General features: G+C 39.7%; 1 protein-coding gene across 5 annotated transcripts in view; it reads right to left on the bottom strand.

The window, feature by feature from the left end:
• RUSC2 (RUN and SH3 domain containing 2) overlaps window positions 1-15,804 on the bottom strand; it is a 72,753-nt gene that overhangs the window by 41,736 nt on the left and 15,213 nt on the right. The window lies entirely within an intron of this gene.

Genomic DNA, 15,804 nt, shown 5'->3' with positions numbered 1-15,804 from the left:
AGGGCATTGAGTGCTGACATTGTAAAGAAAAAGAAAAAGGCTGCTTGGGAGGGTTTTATAGGAATCTGAGACAGAGGATGGGTTAGGCTAGTCCTCAACCAATTTGCATGGTTTTTAGCAGGTACATCAAATTCCTTGAAAGTGTGCCACCAGAGATTTTTTCCTAGACATAATACACTGGGATAGAAATCTCGTTAGGCCAGGAGCCAGTACCTAGATAATCTCTCCTGAAAGCTTCTTCATCCCTGCAAGACCTAGAGACTGGAGTCCCAGAAACTTTATACTTTGACTACAGTATCTGGAACTCTGTGGATATCCCACTAACCTCCCTGGAAGGCAGCTCCTGCCACAGTGTCTACGTGCCCCATCAGAAGGACAGGAGCGTGAGGAGGCTGACAGCTGAAGAGCTGATGTAAATAGATGTAGGCTGGCTCACTCTGGAGCCAGGAGCACAGCAGACTGCCGTGGAATGACAAAAATGTACCACACACCAGGTAGGAATGCTGACATGCAAACAAAGCAGCCGAGCAGCCAAGCACACAGGAACAGTGACTCCATCATCTTCCTGTCAGTGACACAACATGTCAATACCTTAAGAAGCCAGGGTGCTGGCAAGAAGGCAGGCTGGTGAGTGACTCATTTAATACATTTTTTCCTGTCATTCAAGGATTATCCACTCAGTCATCAGAACAACAGTGCAGCCTTAGAAACAACCAGATTTGATCACTAGTGATAAAGGAATTTGATCTTAGCTTCATCTGGAAGCTACCCATGCCTAGGACAGTGGCAGGATGCCCAAGGACAGAAACACTGCTTTCATTCTTGGCTTTTCCTCCAACTTGCTGGGTCATCTGGGGCAGGGTACCTGTTCTCCCAAAGCTCTATATTTACCATCTAGAAAAAAGACTAACTGTATCCATCTTCTGGTATATGGTAAGAAAAAAAGTTTGAAAAATAAAAAGACTAAGGGAAATGTAAATTCTGTAGTCTTTAGACTAAAGTACTTTAGAAATACAATGGTCATCCATGCATGCAGGTAGGGTGCCCTGGTCTCCTGTGTCCTCCCTCTCCTAGGGTCACAGTGGCCATGTTAGGAAGTGGGCCTGGTCTGTGCCCAGAGATGCAGTGCCCTTCTTTCAGGCCTATAATCCCCACTTCTGGTTTGAGGATCAGGTGAAATAGTCAGGAATATGCCTACCTAGACATAAGGTATTAATTTCCACTAACATATAATAAGGAATTTAGAAATATGCAAGCAAAAGAAACAATTTCACTCACTACCTTGTCAGTCTAGGAGACGCAAAGCTAATTCTCTCCTGTTTGTAGGCCCAGGACACTGATCTGAGGCCTGTATCCCACTGATGTGCCATTCAGCAGCAGGACTCACTGGAACGTAGCCTAAAAGGTCTGAGAGCGCAACATTAATGAGGGATGTATTCTACTGCTTAGTTAGAACAAAGGCGATACTGTTTCTAAACCCAGAACAAGCTTTCACTCTTTCTAGCCCAGCAATCCCTCAGTATTGGGTTAGTTTGCCAGGTCTCCAGGAATCCTGAAGAGAACTAGAAATCTGTTCTTTGTTGATGGTGACACCTCTTTTTCTGTAAGTGCCTACTCTCAGATTCAAAACAGATGTTAAAGCCTCCTGCAGCCTCTGGTGAGACCCACATCCTTTCAGAGACGGGGCCTCAAAATTGGGAGTCAGAAAACCCTTTCTGTAAAGGGCCAGACAGTAAATATTTCAGCTTTGTGGGCTATACAGTCCTGCCACATCGTTAAACATTTTTTTTTCTTGTAAGTTTACAATTTATAATTATATATCTCTATGCAGCACAAAGGGATACTATGATTTATGAATATGATGTGGAATAATTAAATTAAGCTAATTAACATGTCAATTGCCTCAAATACTTATCTTTTTTTTGGTGAGAATATTTGAAATTTACTTTCTTAGCAATTTTGAAATGTATACTACCATTTTAAACAAACAAACGATTCCTCTTTAAAAATGTAAAAGCCATTCTCAGCTTGTGGATCATATGAAACCACCCTGGCAGGGGCCATAATTTGCTGACTCCTACTCTAGACCTTAAAGGCCTCCCTATTAAAGGTCTACATCTTAAAATTCTGACCCTATTGGGTCTGCCTAGAGGGCTGACGCAGGGCTCCAGGCAGGGCTGACACAGTTCTCAAGAGGCAACTCTCCTCTAAGGAGCCACTGAGGATTGTGAAGGAAAAATCTGGAGGTTATCTGCATTAGAGCTGACAGACTGGCTAATTTCCCTCACATTTTAAAACACTTCAAAAGCATCTATAGAATTTAGCTTACTGCGCTATCATTCTGGAGTGTAGACTGAACCATAAACCATCTTTATCTTTTTGTTTCTGCTTAATAATACTATCCCATGCCTCTACGAGGCCCTTTTTTTTTTTTTTCCTTCCCCTAGGTTCCAAATCCACACTTGAATTGGCTCAGGCCTGGACTCACTCCCCATTCTATATGTGGCATGGCTGTGGATAGCAAGGAAACTATCAATAATAAACAGATGGATTTGGATACAGTAAATATGGATAAAAGGCATGAGGGTAGGGGTGAGTTTGTTTTGAGCAAAGATTTAGGGCTGACTTTGAATCTAGGCACCATCACAAATAATTACAGGTTCTGTAAACAAGTAGCAAACTGCTATAGAAGCATCCTAAGAATGATGTAATACAATCTTTGATAAACCTGACAAAAACAAGCAATGGGGAAAGGATTCCATGTTTAACAAATGGTGTTGGGAAAACTGGCTAGCCATGTGCAGAAAGCAGAAACTGGACCCCTTCCTGACACCTTACACTAAAATTAACTCCAGATGGATTAAAGACTTAAACATAAGACCTGGCACCATAAAAACCCTAGAAGGAAATCTAGGCAAAACTATCCAGGACATAGGAGTAGGCAAGGACTTCATGAACAAAACACCAAAAGCATTGGCAACAAAAGCCAAAATAGACAAATGGGACCTAATGAAACTCCACAGCTTCTGCACGGCAAAAGAAACAGTCACTAGAGTGGATCGGCAACCAACAAACAGAATGAGAAAAAATTTTCGCAGTCTACCCATCTGACAAAGGGCTGATATCCAGAATTTACAAAGAACTCAAACAGATTTACAGGAAAAAAACAAACAAGTCCATTCAAAAGTGGGCAAAGGACATGAACAGATACTTTACGAAAGAAGACATATATGAGGCCAACAATCATATGAAAAAATGCTCATCGTCACTGGTCATCAGAGAGATGCAAATCAAAACCACATTGAGATACCATCTCACGCCAGTTAGAATGGCGATCATTAAAAAATCTGGAGACAACAGATGCTGGAGAGGATGTGGAGAAAAAGGAACACTTTTACACTGTTGGTGGGAGTGTAAATTAGTTCAACCATTGTGGAAGACAGTGTGGCGATTCCTCAAGGCCTTAGAAATAGAAATTCCATTTGACCCAGCAATCCCATTACTGGGTATATATCCAAAAGACTATAAATCGTTCTACTATAAGGACACATGTACACGAATGTTCATTGCAGCACTGTTTACAATAGCAAAGACCTGGAATCAACCCAAATGCCCATTGATAATAGACTGGATTGGAAAAATGTGGCACATATACACCATGGAATATTATGCAGCAACCAGAAATGATGAGTTTGTGTCATTTGTAGGGACATGGATGAATCTGGAGAACATCATCCTCAGCAAACTGACACAAGAACAGAAAATGAAACACCGCATATTCTCACTCATAGGTGGGTGATGAAAAATGAGAACACATGGACATAGAAAGGGGAGTACTAAACACTGGGGTCTATTGGGGGGAAAAGGGGAGGGCCAGTGGGAGGGGGAGGTGGGGAGGGATAGCCTGGGGAGAAATGCCAAATGTGGGTGAAGGGGAGAAGAAAATCAAAGCACACTGCCATGTGTGTACCTACGCAACTGTCTTGCATGCTCTGCTCATGTACCCCAAAACCTATAATCCAATAAGAAATTAAAAAAAAAAAAAAAAAAAAAAAGAATGATGTATAGGCCAAGCATAGTGGCTCACGCCTGTAATCCCAGCACTTTGGGGGGCTGAGGCAGGCGGATTGCAAGATTAGGAGATCGAGACCATCCTGGCCAGCATGGTGAAAGCCCATCTCTACTAAAATACAAAAAATTAGCCAGGCGTGGTGATGCTGTAGTCCCAGCTACTCAGGAGGCTAAGGAAGCTTGAATCCAGGAGGCGGAGATTGCAGTGAGCCGAGATTGCGCCACTGCACTCCAGCTGCGTGACCAAGCGAGACTCCATCTCAGAAAAAAAAAAGAATGATATAGCAATGGTTAGAAATCTTTGTAGTCACACCTCCCCAAATACCAGAAGCTGGAGGAGACAAATTACTTATTGCTAAAGAGTAATTCTTATAATATTATTAGCTACTATTTTTTACTGTTACTCACCATCCTAGATGTATATCATAAGCTCATTTTTTTTTTTTTTTTTTTTTTGAGACAAGAATCTTGCTTTGTCACTCAGGCTGGAGTGTGGTGGTGCTATCTTGGCTCACTACAACCTCTGCCTCCTAGATTCAAGTGATTCTCGTGTGTCAGCTACCCGAGTAGCTGAGATTACAGGCGTGTGCCACCACAGACAGCCAGTTTTTATATTTTTAGTAGAGATGAGGTTTTGCCGTGTTGGCCAGGCTATTCTCAAACTCCTGGCCTCAAGTGATCCTCCCACCTCAGCCTCCCCAAAGTGCTGGAATTATAGGTGTGAGCCGCCATGTCTGGCCCATAAGTGCATTTCTAATCTTCATGATAACCGTGCAAAGTAGGTATTATCTCTGTTTTACAGTTGAAAAAACTCAGGATCTTGCAGAGATAAACTTTATCCAAGATCACAGAGCCAGAAAGTAGAAAAGTTGGGCTTGCAACTGTTGTCTGACTCACTCCAAATCCCTTGCTCTTTCTACTACAATATACTGCTAATATCCTTGATAGAGAAAAACAATAAGCAAATCCCTTCATTTGGGTCTTGTTTGACTTTGTTCCAAATAGCAGCAAGCTATGATGTTAGTCATGGGCTTGAAAAAAAATAGCAGCACTCTGTTGGTCGACCTTTTTCTATACTCTGAATATTAATGAATGACAAGGTACTAAAAATCACAAGTACGACAATTTTATACGGTAGCGATTCAGATTAAATTAATACAGCTACCTTCTTAACTAAGCTGGGGACTTATTTGAGCTAACACTTGTTTATTCTTTGCAAAAATAAAACAGGATTTTAATGTTAAATCTTTGCCTCATAGCCAAATAAGTCTCTTTTCAACACTGGTATATGTGTATCTTTTACCAGTATTGTGAGTTGTTATTTTGTAAACAATTTAGCCGAATTGAATTAGTTCCCCACCTTCCCAGGCCCCAGATTATTAGTCGCCAATCAAATATTTATTCTCCCTTTATCTTTCAAATTAACAGAACCCTGATATTTGGCTGTGTAAAATGATGCCCAAGTAAAATTCCACATTTGACCGAGTTACGGTGGAATTGTTGTGTGGAACTTCTGGGTAGTCTCTTTATGATGAACAGGGTGTCTCCTTCTTCCTCCCTTCCTCCATCCTGCTGCTAGGAAGGTAGGTGTGATGACTAGAGCTATAGTAAGTCATCTTGTACCGTAAGGATGGCCTAGAGATAGCAGAGCAAAAAGCTAGAAGAGGTATGGGACTCTAATGACTGTGGAGCTGCCATACTGGCCCAGGACTATCTACCTCTGTACTTCTGTTGTTGATGAGAGAGAAAAAAAACTCCATCTTATTTAAACCACCAATGTTGGGTTTCTGTTACTTATAATCTATTGCTACTTTATACATCCTACCATATGCTCCATTCCTGCTACTAAAGACAAACCTATAGTCATCACTTATTTAAGTTCCTACGTCAACCCCTAACCTGGTTTCCCTCCCTAGAATCATCTTAATAGACAGCAAATGAATTCTATTTGTATCACTCTTTTACTTAAAAACTCTTTGAAGGCTTTCCATAAAATCCAAATTCCCTAAAGGTATATCCTATCCTTGATAATTCATCTCTTCACTCTCATCTTTTGTCCTGTGGTCATACTATCAACTCAGATCAACTTGGTACTGACTGGAACCCTGCCCCTCCATTTGTCTGGCTAACTCCTAATCATCCATTAGGTTTTTAGCTAAAATATCACAAATCCAACAGCTCTTCTAACATTAGACAGCAAGTTTCATGAGGCAGGAACCCTGTCTACCATTATTTATTGTTGTATACTCAGGACCTAGCAGTGTCTGGCATACACAGTAAATTAACATTTTCAAATGAATTAATGAAATTTTCAAGAGGGCAGCCAAGCAGTATGTAGCAAAATTTGAAATAAGCATACTTTCTAGTCTACTTCTATGAAATGTATTTAAAAGAAATAACATTATAAAAGCACATAAAGTTATATATATATATATATATATATATATATATATATATATATATATATATATGAATGTTTGTTGGAGGATTATTTACAAAGGCAAAAAATATATTATTTAAAACAATTTTTTTTATTAGAAATAGGGTCTTACTATGTTGCCCAGACTGGTCTCAAACTCCTGGGCTCAAGCGATCCTCCCGCCTTAGCCTCTCAAATTGCTGGGATTAGAGGCACTGCACCCAGCCAAAATTTAAAAATATTTTAAATGTCCCCTCAGTAATGAATTGGTTAAATAAATTCCAATGTAATCCATGCAATGAAGTATTCCACAAAACACAAAAAGATGTGTCAGAATGGTTGTCAGGATGAAATTATGCTCATGATATAGCATAAATTTAAAATTATTTTAAATGAGCAATTTACAAAGTACAACTCTCAGATCGGGCATGGTAGCTCACATCTATAATCCAAGCACTTGGGGAGGCCGAGGCGGGTAGATCACTGGAGGTCAGGAGTTCGAGACCAGTCTGGCCAACATGGCAAAACCCCATCTCTACTAAAAATACAAAAATTAGTCAGGCATTGTGGTGCATGCCTATAATCCCAGCTTGCTCAGGAGGCTGAGGCATGAGAATCGCTTCAACCTGGGAGGCAGAGGTTACAGTGAGCCAAGATCATGCCACTGTACTCTAGCCTGGGCAATAGAACAAGACTGTGTCTCAAAAACAAACAAACAAACAAACAAACAACAACAACAAAAACAAAGTACAATTCTCACGCCCAGAATCCACGGTTGAAAACCTAAGAATGGCTGCTCTTTTAGTTCCATTTGAATTGTGCTTCTGCTTCTTAGCAGTCATCGTCATTATCATCCTAGTAGTAGCAGTAGCAATTAATATGTATAGTCATTAGTGATTACCTCACTGCCAGACATTGTGATGAGAACTGCATGTGCATCATCTCATTTAATGCTGACAAAACCATACAAGGTAGGAACTGTTAGGATGATGTGAAATTGTCAATATGCATTTTCTTTAACCTGCAAAAATGCCCATTTCATAGGGTTAAACTTAATATTATTATTTCTCAGGGGCCCAGAGGGTTTACAAAAATTATCCATATTTTTTAAATTGGAGACTGGCTGAGCTAAGCTTCATACCCAGGTGTGCTTGGTACCACAGTAGCTGTGCTCTTCTGTGTGATATATAAAAGAGAGAGGGAAGGAGGAAGGAAAAACAAAACAAAAAACAAAGTATAACTCATGGTAGGATGCCATTTTCATTTTAAAAAATGCATACACATCTTCTTTTTGCTTATCTGTATTTTCTGGCAATAACTGGGATGATGGACTCTGGGGCCATCTGGGATCCTCACAGGCCTGAAAGCCTGGACTCATGAATCATCAGTACAGGAGACATGAGGGACTACCCACTTACAGCTTCAAAGACAGCTACCTGTACTGGGAAAACAAGTATCTAATGAGTGCCCACTAAATGCCTAATACCTTAATTCAGAGAAGCAACAAAAGCTACAGGTGTGCATAGGGCAAATTATAATTCATTGAGAAAGCTGAATGTTGTTTTAAAAGATTCAAATTATATTCAAAGTTCTAAAATCCCTTATATTAGCTTGAGAAAATTATGAAAATAAAAACAAAAAATTAGATGAGAATATTCTTACAACTTCTGCTTGCCCCTTTCATGAAAAACTTGTAAAAGAAGATTTATACTTGAAGAAATTTTTCTGTATTTTTATCTTGAATTAGCACATTAGTTCACAGGTAGATAACATAAACCTGAAATATATCTTTTAGGAGAGTTAAAAATACAAGAATTACAAAAAGCACTAAGGACTATAAAACAAGGAAGTATATTATAACCATTTATAGACATTTTGTTTCCTTCTTGGTTGCATGCTAAGGACAGAGGCTATTTTCATCTTTGGAGTCACTTAACCTAGCCTAAAGCCTGGCACACAGTAGATGGTTAAAATGTTATACTCAGTTGAACTAAGGAGGAACCAAAATCTTTACCAAATTAAACTAGAAACATTTCTTCAGAGCAGAATTTGGCTCATTACAGATGTGGACATATTTACACATACTTCGTTCTAGCCCTCCTTTTTGGGATGTGAAAAGGATCCCATCCTTTTCACATTTTGGGTGCTGAAAAGGATCTAGGGAATCCAGTGATGGGCTTCTGGAATATGCAGGGGGAGTATCCTTGAGACAGTTCCTCTCTTAGAGTTTCCTTCACACCTGGCGATGTGCTCCCTCTACTGCTAGTGGGAACCACAGGAGGGGACCCAGAACAGCAGGTTCCAGACAGAATGACAGACATCCCACCCTTTCTCCCCCTTTAACCTCACTGGTCTTCAACTCTGTCCTATTAGCTGCTTCCAGTGGGGACTGCTGAGTAGCTAGGAAAGAATGTAGGGTGTTTCAAAAGTCCAGCACTAGCTGAGGAACACTTTGTTTTTTTCCTAAAAAGGGCAGTCTATAAAGTTACATAAGACCCAGCTCTGCTCACTGGGAGCTTTTCCAAGTCCATCTGAAGAGACTCCTCAAGCTGTTTGGAGTTCAGGAAAAGGGTTTGGAATTTCCTGCTTGGCAAACTTATACTGGAGCTATCTCTGGATAGATGTTGGGAGGCTCCAGCAGAGAAAGTAGTAACTCTGTTCTCCCATTGTCAGCTGCTGCCCCATTGGGCTCACCGGGGGACAGCAAATAGCATAATGCATTTATAGTCAAAATCTCAGAGTAAGGACAAGCCCTTTGCTAAAAACATAGCCCATCTGGCATCAAGCCTTAGGGGCCCACCCAAAGGAGGTAGGACCTGGGAAATCTAACAGCCCAACTCAGAATTATGTAACAGTGCTCTGGAAGAGTCCCCTTCTCTGCTTTGGGCAAATGTTTGAAGGAATCTGTGGCCCTGAGAACCTTAAATGCCAAAGTCCCACCCAAGGACTAAATTACTTACTCAATAAATATTAACTGAGCACCTCCAAAGGGCACTGTAACGTGTGAAAGAAACAGACTTGATGCCTGCCTTCATAGAGCTTACAGTTCACACCAAGGGAGACCAAACAAATATGTAACTATGACTATATACATGATTAAGTAGGCCTTTGGAACGTGCTGCATTCAAAGGAAAGACAGTTAAATCACGAAAGCCAGTTCTGTCCAGAAAAGCCAATTAGCATATTTATTAATCAGGGTCCAGTTTACACTGTATTTATTGGCAGCTACAATTATCTGTGTTTTCTCTTTCTAAAAAAAAATTTTTTTTTTTTTTTAGAGATGGGGTCTCACTATGTTGTCCAGGCTGGTCTTGAACTCCTAGGCTCAAGCAGTCCTCCTGCCTTGGCCTCCTAAAGTTCTGGGATTACAGGTGTGAGCCACCACATGCCCAGCCAATTATCTATGCCTGCACTGAAAATTCTGGCACCTGAAAAGTCACTGGAATCTATCAATAACATACTCTTGGCCGGGCGCAGTGGCTCACACCTGTAATCCCAGAACTTTGAGAGGCTGAGGCGGGTGGATCACGAGGTCGAGAGATTGAGACCATCCTGGTCAACATGGTGAAACCCCGTCTCCACTAAAAATACAAAAAAATTAGCTGGGCATAGTGGTGCGTGCCTGTAATCCCAGCTACTCAGGTGGCTGAGGCAGGATAATTGCCTGAACCCAGGAGGTGGAGGTTGCGGTGAGCCGAGATCGCACCATTGCACTCCAGCCTGGGTAACAAGAGCGAAACTCCGTCTCAAAAAAAAAAAAACAAAAAAACATACTCTTAGTTCAGCTCCACTTGTATTCCCATTCATTTTTTGGTAGTTCAGTGCCCATTTTTATATTACATATTTTTATTTAAAGCACAGGAACTCACTTCAACTAACAAACTATTGTCCATTACAGTGAAGAAATAGAACCCTGATTTGCTCCTTCCAGCATCAGGCCATTCATTTTTGTTTCTTTCTGGTCAACGTAAAGAGCTAAGAAAAGGTGGGTATAGAACTCTGCTCTTAAGGACTAATTCTGTAGCACCTGACAAGTTACTTGATTCTCCTCAGCCTCAGTTTCATTTTAAAGTGGAGATAATACCTTCCCCACAGGGTGGTGGCAGGAGTTACAGAGAAGATATATAAGACATCTAGGACACTGACTGTTATTTAGGGAGGGCCCAATAAGTGACAACTATAATAAATATGAATCAGGAATTTCCTCTTCTTTTCTCGAACCTGAATCCCTCCTATTGCCTTTTTGAGACTGTACTACTGTTCAATTTACCAGTTTACAACAAGGAACCATGTCATGGTCATAGCCAGTGTTTTTTTTTTTTTTTTTATGAGACAGAATCTTGCTCTGTTGCCCAGGCTGGAGTGCAGTGGCACAATCTCAGCTCACTGCAACCTCCACCTCCTGGATTCAAGCGATTCTTCTACCTCAGCCTCCTGAGCAGCTGGGACTACAGGCACCTGCCATCACGCCTGGCTAATTTTTGTATTTTTTAGTAGAGATGGGGTTTCACCATATTGGCCAGGCTGGTCTTGAACTCCTGACCTCATGATCCACCCACCTCGGCTTCCCAAAGTGCTGGGATTACAGGGGTGAGCCACAGCACCTGGTCCAGTGTTTTCTTTTCAATAGGAATACTACCTTAAATTCTTTAACTTTTCTTCATGGCTTGTTATTTTTCCCCCTGTAAGTTGTAAAGTAAAGCAGCTCCAACTCAGGCAATATCCCAGGAAAATAGAAAGGAGGTTAGAGTGAATTTACAAGTTATCTGTAAATCACAAATTTTCTACCCAATGAACACAGTAAGGTACATGTTTACTTGAATTGCTCACTGTCACCAGAACATAGTAAAAGCAAGTCTTCCACATAAACTCACAGGCTCACAAGATTCTCCCTAAAAGATCTAATTATTTCCAGACATGTATACCATGTGACCCTCCCTAAATTCCACAGCTTCTGCTTTAGAAAAGTTTCTCTGGGCAAGGTGGTGTGCCTCTGGGGCTCAAGTGGTCCTCCTGCCTCAGCATCCTGAGAAGCTGGGACTACAGGTGTGCACCACCACACTTGGCTAATTTTAAATTTTTTTTTTTCTTTGTAGAGACGACAGTCTTGAACTCTTAGCTTCAAGTGATCCAGCCTCAGCCACCCAAAGTGCTGGGATTACAGGTCAGAGCCACTGCACCCAGCCTCATTCTGATTCTGATTCCTGATATTTTTATAACTTTTTTTTTTAAAGAATTCAGGAATTTATATCCTTGGTTTTCCAATATCCAAGATGAAGTACCCTGGGCTAGGTTATTTCTATTTGTTATGCTGGGTAGTCAGTGGACTCTGAATTTGTAGATTCATATTCTTCTGTTCTGGGAAGTGTACTTGTATTCTTTCTGTCTTTTCCTTTTGTTTTTGTCCCCACTGATGTGAAAGGTTAAGAAAATAGATTAAATTATGGAACAACATACCTGAGAAGCCGTAGTGGCTCCAGAATTTTGCTATAGGTTGAATTTAGGAGCAGCAAACAGATTAAAAGGGATAGGTGGGAGTGGGGTAGCATTAGGGAATTGTCATAAAGTTCCATTTGTATAGCAATTACAGTGTTTTTACTCAGAATATAGGTTTATTGAGGTAGCTTAAAGAGTTACCATTTTTGTATGATATTCTCTGCATATGGATGACAGCAATCCCAGAGTGGCTTAAACAAAAGAGGAAATGTATTGTCACACATATCAAGAAGACCAGAGGCACAGTGACTGCCAGGTTAGTGAATTCAGAGGCTCACCATGTCCTTTAAATCTGCCATTGTTAGGTCAAAGCATGGCTGCAGTGGTCATCTCAAAACAGTACACTGAGATATGTTAACATTCAGAGGCATGCATGGAGGAAGGCGGCTATCTAAACAAACTGTTATATTTCAAAGAAGGAATGGGGAAGTCGTTGCTGGGTAAGCAATCAATTGTGATCAAGTAGGAGGGTATGCAATTCAGAGCACCAGGGAGGGATTCAGAGCTTTTGTTAGGAGGTGGAGTATTTCCTCCAACCAGAGAGGAGACGATGGCTGTAGACACTTTTGTAGATTGGTGGTAGGAAGTAAGAGAGTTCACAGACGATGCCTTCCTTTTTCCTTCCGAGGTGAGGTACGTAAGACAAGACTACCAATAGCATAGAAAAGGAGAAAGGGAGGGTGAGCGGTTAAAGAGTTATGAAGGGATGAAATATTTGTTGTGAAGAGCAGAGTAGGATACTTGTTAGAGAAATATAGTAAAATTGCTGCCAATATGAACTTTGGTAATGAATTCAGTTTTAAATTTTTTGGAACGTTAACTCAAGATTTTATTGTCTTTATAATAAAACAAAAGATGACATTTAAAACTGGATCACTTGGCCCTCTCACTCATCTCCTCCCAGTTCAAAATGTTTGCATCTCTTAATAGCCGCATTTTCTTAGATCTGCAATTGGGCTCAACCCACTCAGGCCTTAGCACAATCTTCTCTGTAGTTTTAGCCTTTTTCTGGAAAATCAGATTAGTCTGCCCACCATGGCCACTGTGCTTCCTGTCATAATGCTGCTTTCCCTGGGCATACAGAGAATCCTTGCTCTTCTTGGACTATGTCATTCTGTGGGGTTGGTACTTGCCACATTTCTCACAGAAAGTCTGGTGGGTTTTAGGAACCATTCACCATGTTTGCTGGAGCACTGTCACCTGGAAATGATGAATTTAGAGTGATGCTAAATATGCCGAGCTGTACAATTTTCTCCAGTAAAGCTTAGCTATTTGAGTACAGACATGGAGAAGGTAAGGGGTTATGTTCATTCAGGGATGGGGTTTTATCAGTTAAGTATACTTTTAAAAGAATGATTGTAGTATCAGTGAAGTTTTAATGAAGTTAAAGGACTACTAGTGAGGATACTTCAACAAGTGAATGGAATACACTAAGCTATAAACCATAAAGTCTACGTGGCAACATGGATAAATGCTTAGGAACTAAGTTAATTAAAATAAAGCAAAATATAAAATAATTTTAATGCCACAATTACATCCATGCAAAATTTATATATGCATGTAAACAGGAAGGATAGGCAAGTGGGATTGTAGGTGATTTAAATTTATTTTGTGATTATTCTTTTTATTTTTATTTTTTTTCTTGAGATAGGGTCTCCCTCTGTTGGCCAGGCCAGAGTGCACTGGTATGATCACAGCTCACTGTAGCCTCACCCTCCCGGGCTCAGGTGATCCTTCCACCTCAGTCTCATGAGTGGCTGGGACTGCAGGTGTGTACTACCACACCCAGATAATTTTTAATTTTTTTTTTTTTTTTTTTTTGTAGAGATGGGATTTCACTATGTGGCTCAGGCAAGTCTTGAAACCTTAGGCTTAAGTGATCCTCCTGCCCTGGTCTCCCAAAGTTCTAGGATTACAGGTGTGAGCCACCGTGACTGGCCCATTTTTATATATTTATTTTGATTTTTAAAATTCCTACTTAAATGTTTTAGATCATGTTCAGCTTGGATATAGATCTTTTTCTATGAGCTTTATCTAATCTACCAGTCATCACTGACGTGTCTGTCCTCTGCACTTCTTTAAAACTTGTTCATAGAACTAAAATCATACTTATCCTAGGGGCCAGGCTGTAACCTCTGTGAATGTTACTAAATCAGATCTTTTATGAACACAAAGCAACCTAAGAAGTGTAACAGCTTTGCTAAGCTAAACTTAATGTCAGTTCAACCCTTGCAATTCATTCATTCATTCATTCTCTATTCATTCTATCAATATTTACTGAGCTTATATCATTTGTCAGGCATTGTGTTAGGCACCAGAAATATACAGTGAAAAATAAAGCCTATCACAAATTGTGTGGAAGGGGAAGGAGAGATTTCAGGCCAGAGCCTGAAACTCATAAAGGACTTCAAATTTAGCTTTTTGTTCTTATATTCAAATGAAGTTATAAGTATATTTTAAAAATAACAGCTTTATTGACATATAATTCATATAGTATAAAGTTCACTTTTTAATGTGTACAATTCAGTGGTTTTTAGTGTGTTCACAGAGTTGTGCAACTATAACCATAATCTCACTTTGAGATATTTTCATCACTCCTAAAAGCAAGCCCATCCCCATTGATTTTGTATCCTACAATCTTACTAAACTAGTTTATTAGTTATAATGGTTTTATGGATTCCTTAAGATTTCTATATACAAGATCATCAGCAAATAGCAATAGTTATATTTCTTCCTTTACAATCTGGATACCTTTTATTTTTCCTGCCTAATTGTTATGAGTAGAATTTCCAGTACAATGTTGAACGGACATCTTTCTTTTGTTCCTGATCTTAGAGGCAAAGTTTTCAATCTTTCACCTTAAGAATAATGTTAGCTGTGGGTTTTTTGTAGATGCCTTTTATCAGGTTGAGAAAGTTAGATGTTATGCCTAGTTAAGTGTTTTTATCATAAACTTGTCAGATGTTTTTTTCCGCATCTACTGAGATGATCATGTTGTTTTTGTCCTAAGTATGGTATTAAAATAAATTAATTTGTTAATATAAATGCTTAAAACACTAAAATTATTATAATAGAGGTTTGGATTGCAATCATTTTCAATATATGAAGAATTTCATATATTAAATGGAAGAGGTCAATTTCTAGATCTCTGAGAGACCCTGGATTCAAAAACTCTATTCCTGTCCTCATGGAGTTTATGGTTATTTAAAATAATTTGCTAATTGTCATAATGGAGCTCCAGACAAGGCCAAATCAAGGAGTAGTGGAAATAGGCCCAAGTTTGCATGAGGTAATCAGGAAAGGCTTCAGAAAGGTCAGATGACTGAACAGTTAGAGGAAGAGTAGAAACACGTGGCAGGGTTGGGGCTAAGGAAGGGATTTCAGTTAGCGAGAACCATGTGCACACAGAGTTCCTGAGAAAGATCTGAGCTCCACAGTCCCAGACTCAAGACATAGACTCCCAGGGCATGTGCTGAAAGAAGGAGTAATGAAATTACAAAAGAAAACTAAAGCCTTAACCATATAGATATAATGAAATTCTGTATGTCAAAAACCGCAAACAAAATTAAAAGTCAAGCAAATATTTGGTATAACAAAAGGCATATATATTTAATGTGTAAAGAACTTGTGTGAATACTAAAGACTAAGATTTTTTAAAAATTGTGGTGAAAACACGAGATCTAACCTTCTAACAAGTGTTTAAATGTATAGTACAGTATTGTTAACTAACTACAAGCACAGTGTTGTACAGCAGATCTCTAGAACGTACTCAGCTGGTGTAAATGAAACTTTATACCCAGTGAAGAGCAAATCCCCAT

The sequence above is a fragment of the Callithrix jacchus genome, chromosome 1 (genome assembly GCF_049354715.1).
Source record: "Callithrix jacchus isolate 240 chromosome 1, calJac240_pri, whole genome shotgun sequence".
Classification (NCBI taxonomy): domain Eukaryota; kingdom Metazoa; phylum Chordata; class Mammalia; order Primates; family Cebidae; genus Callithrix; species Callithrix jacchus.
This window is presented reverse-complemented; position numbering and strand designations above follow the sequence as displayed.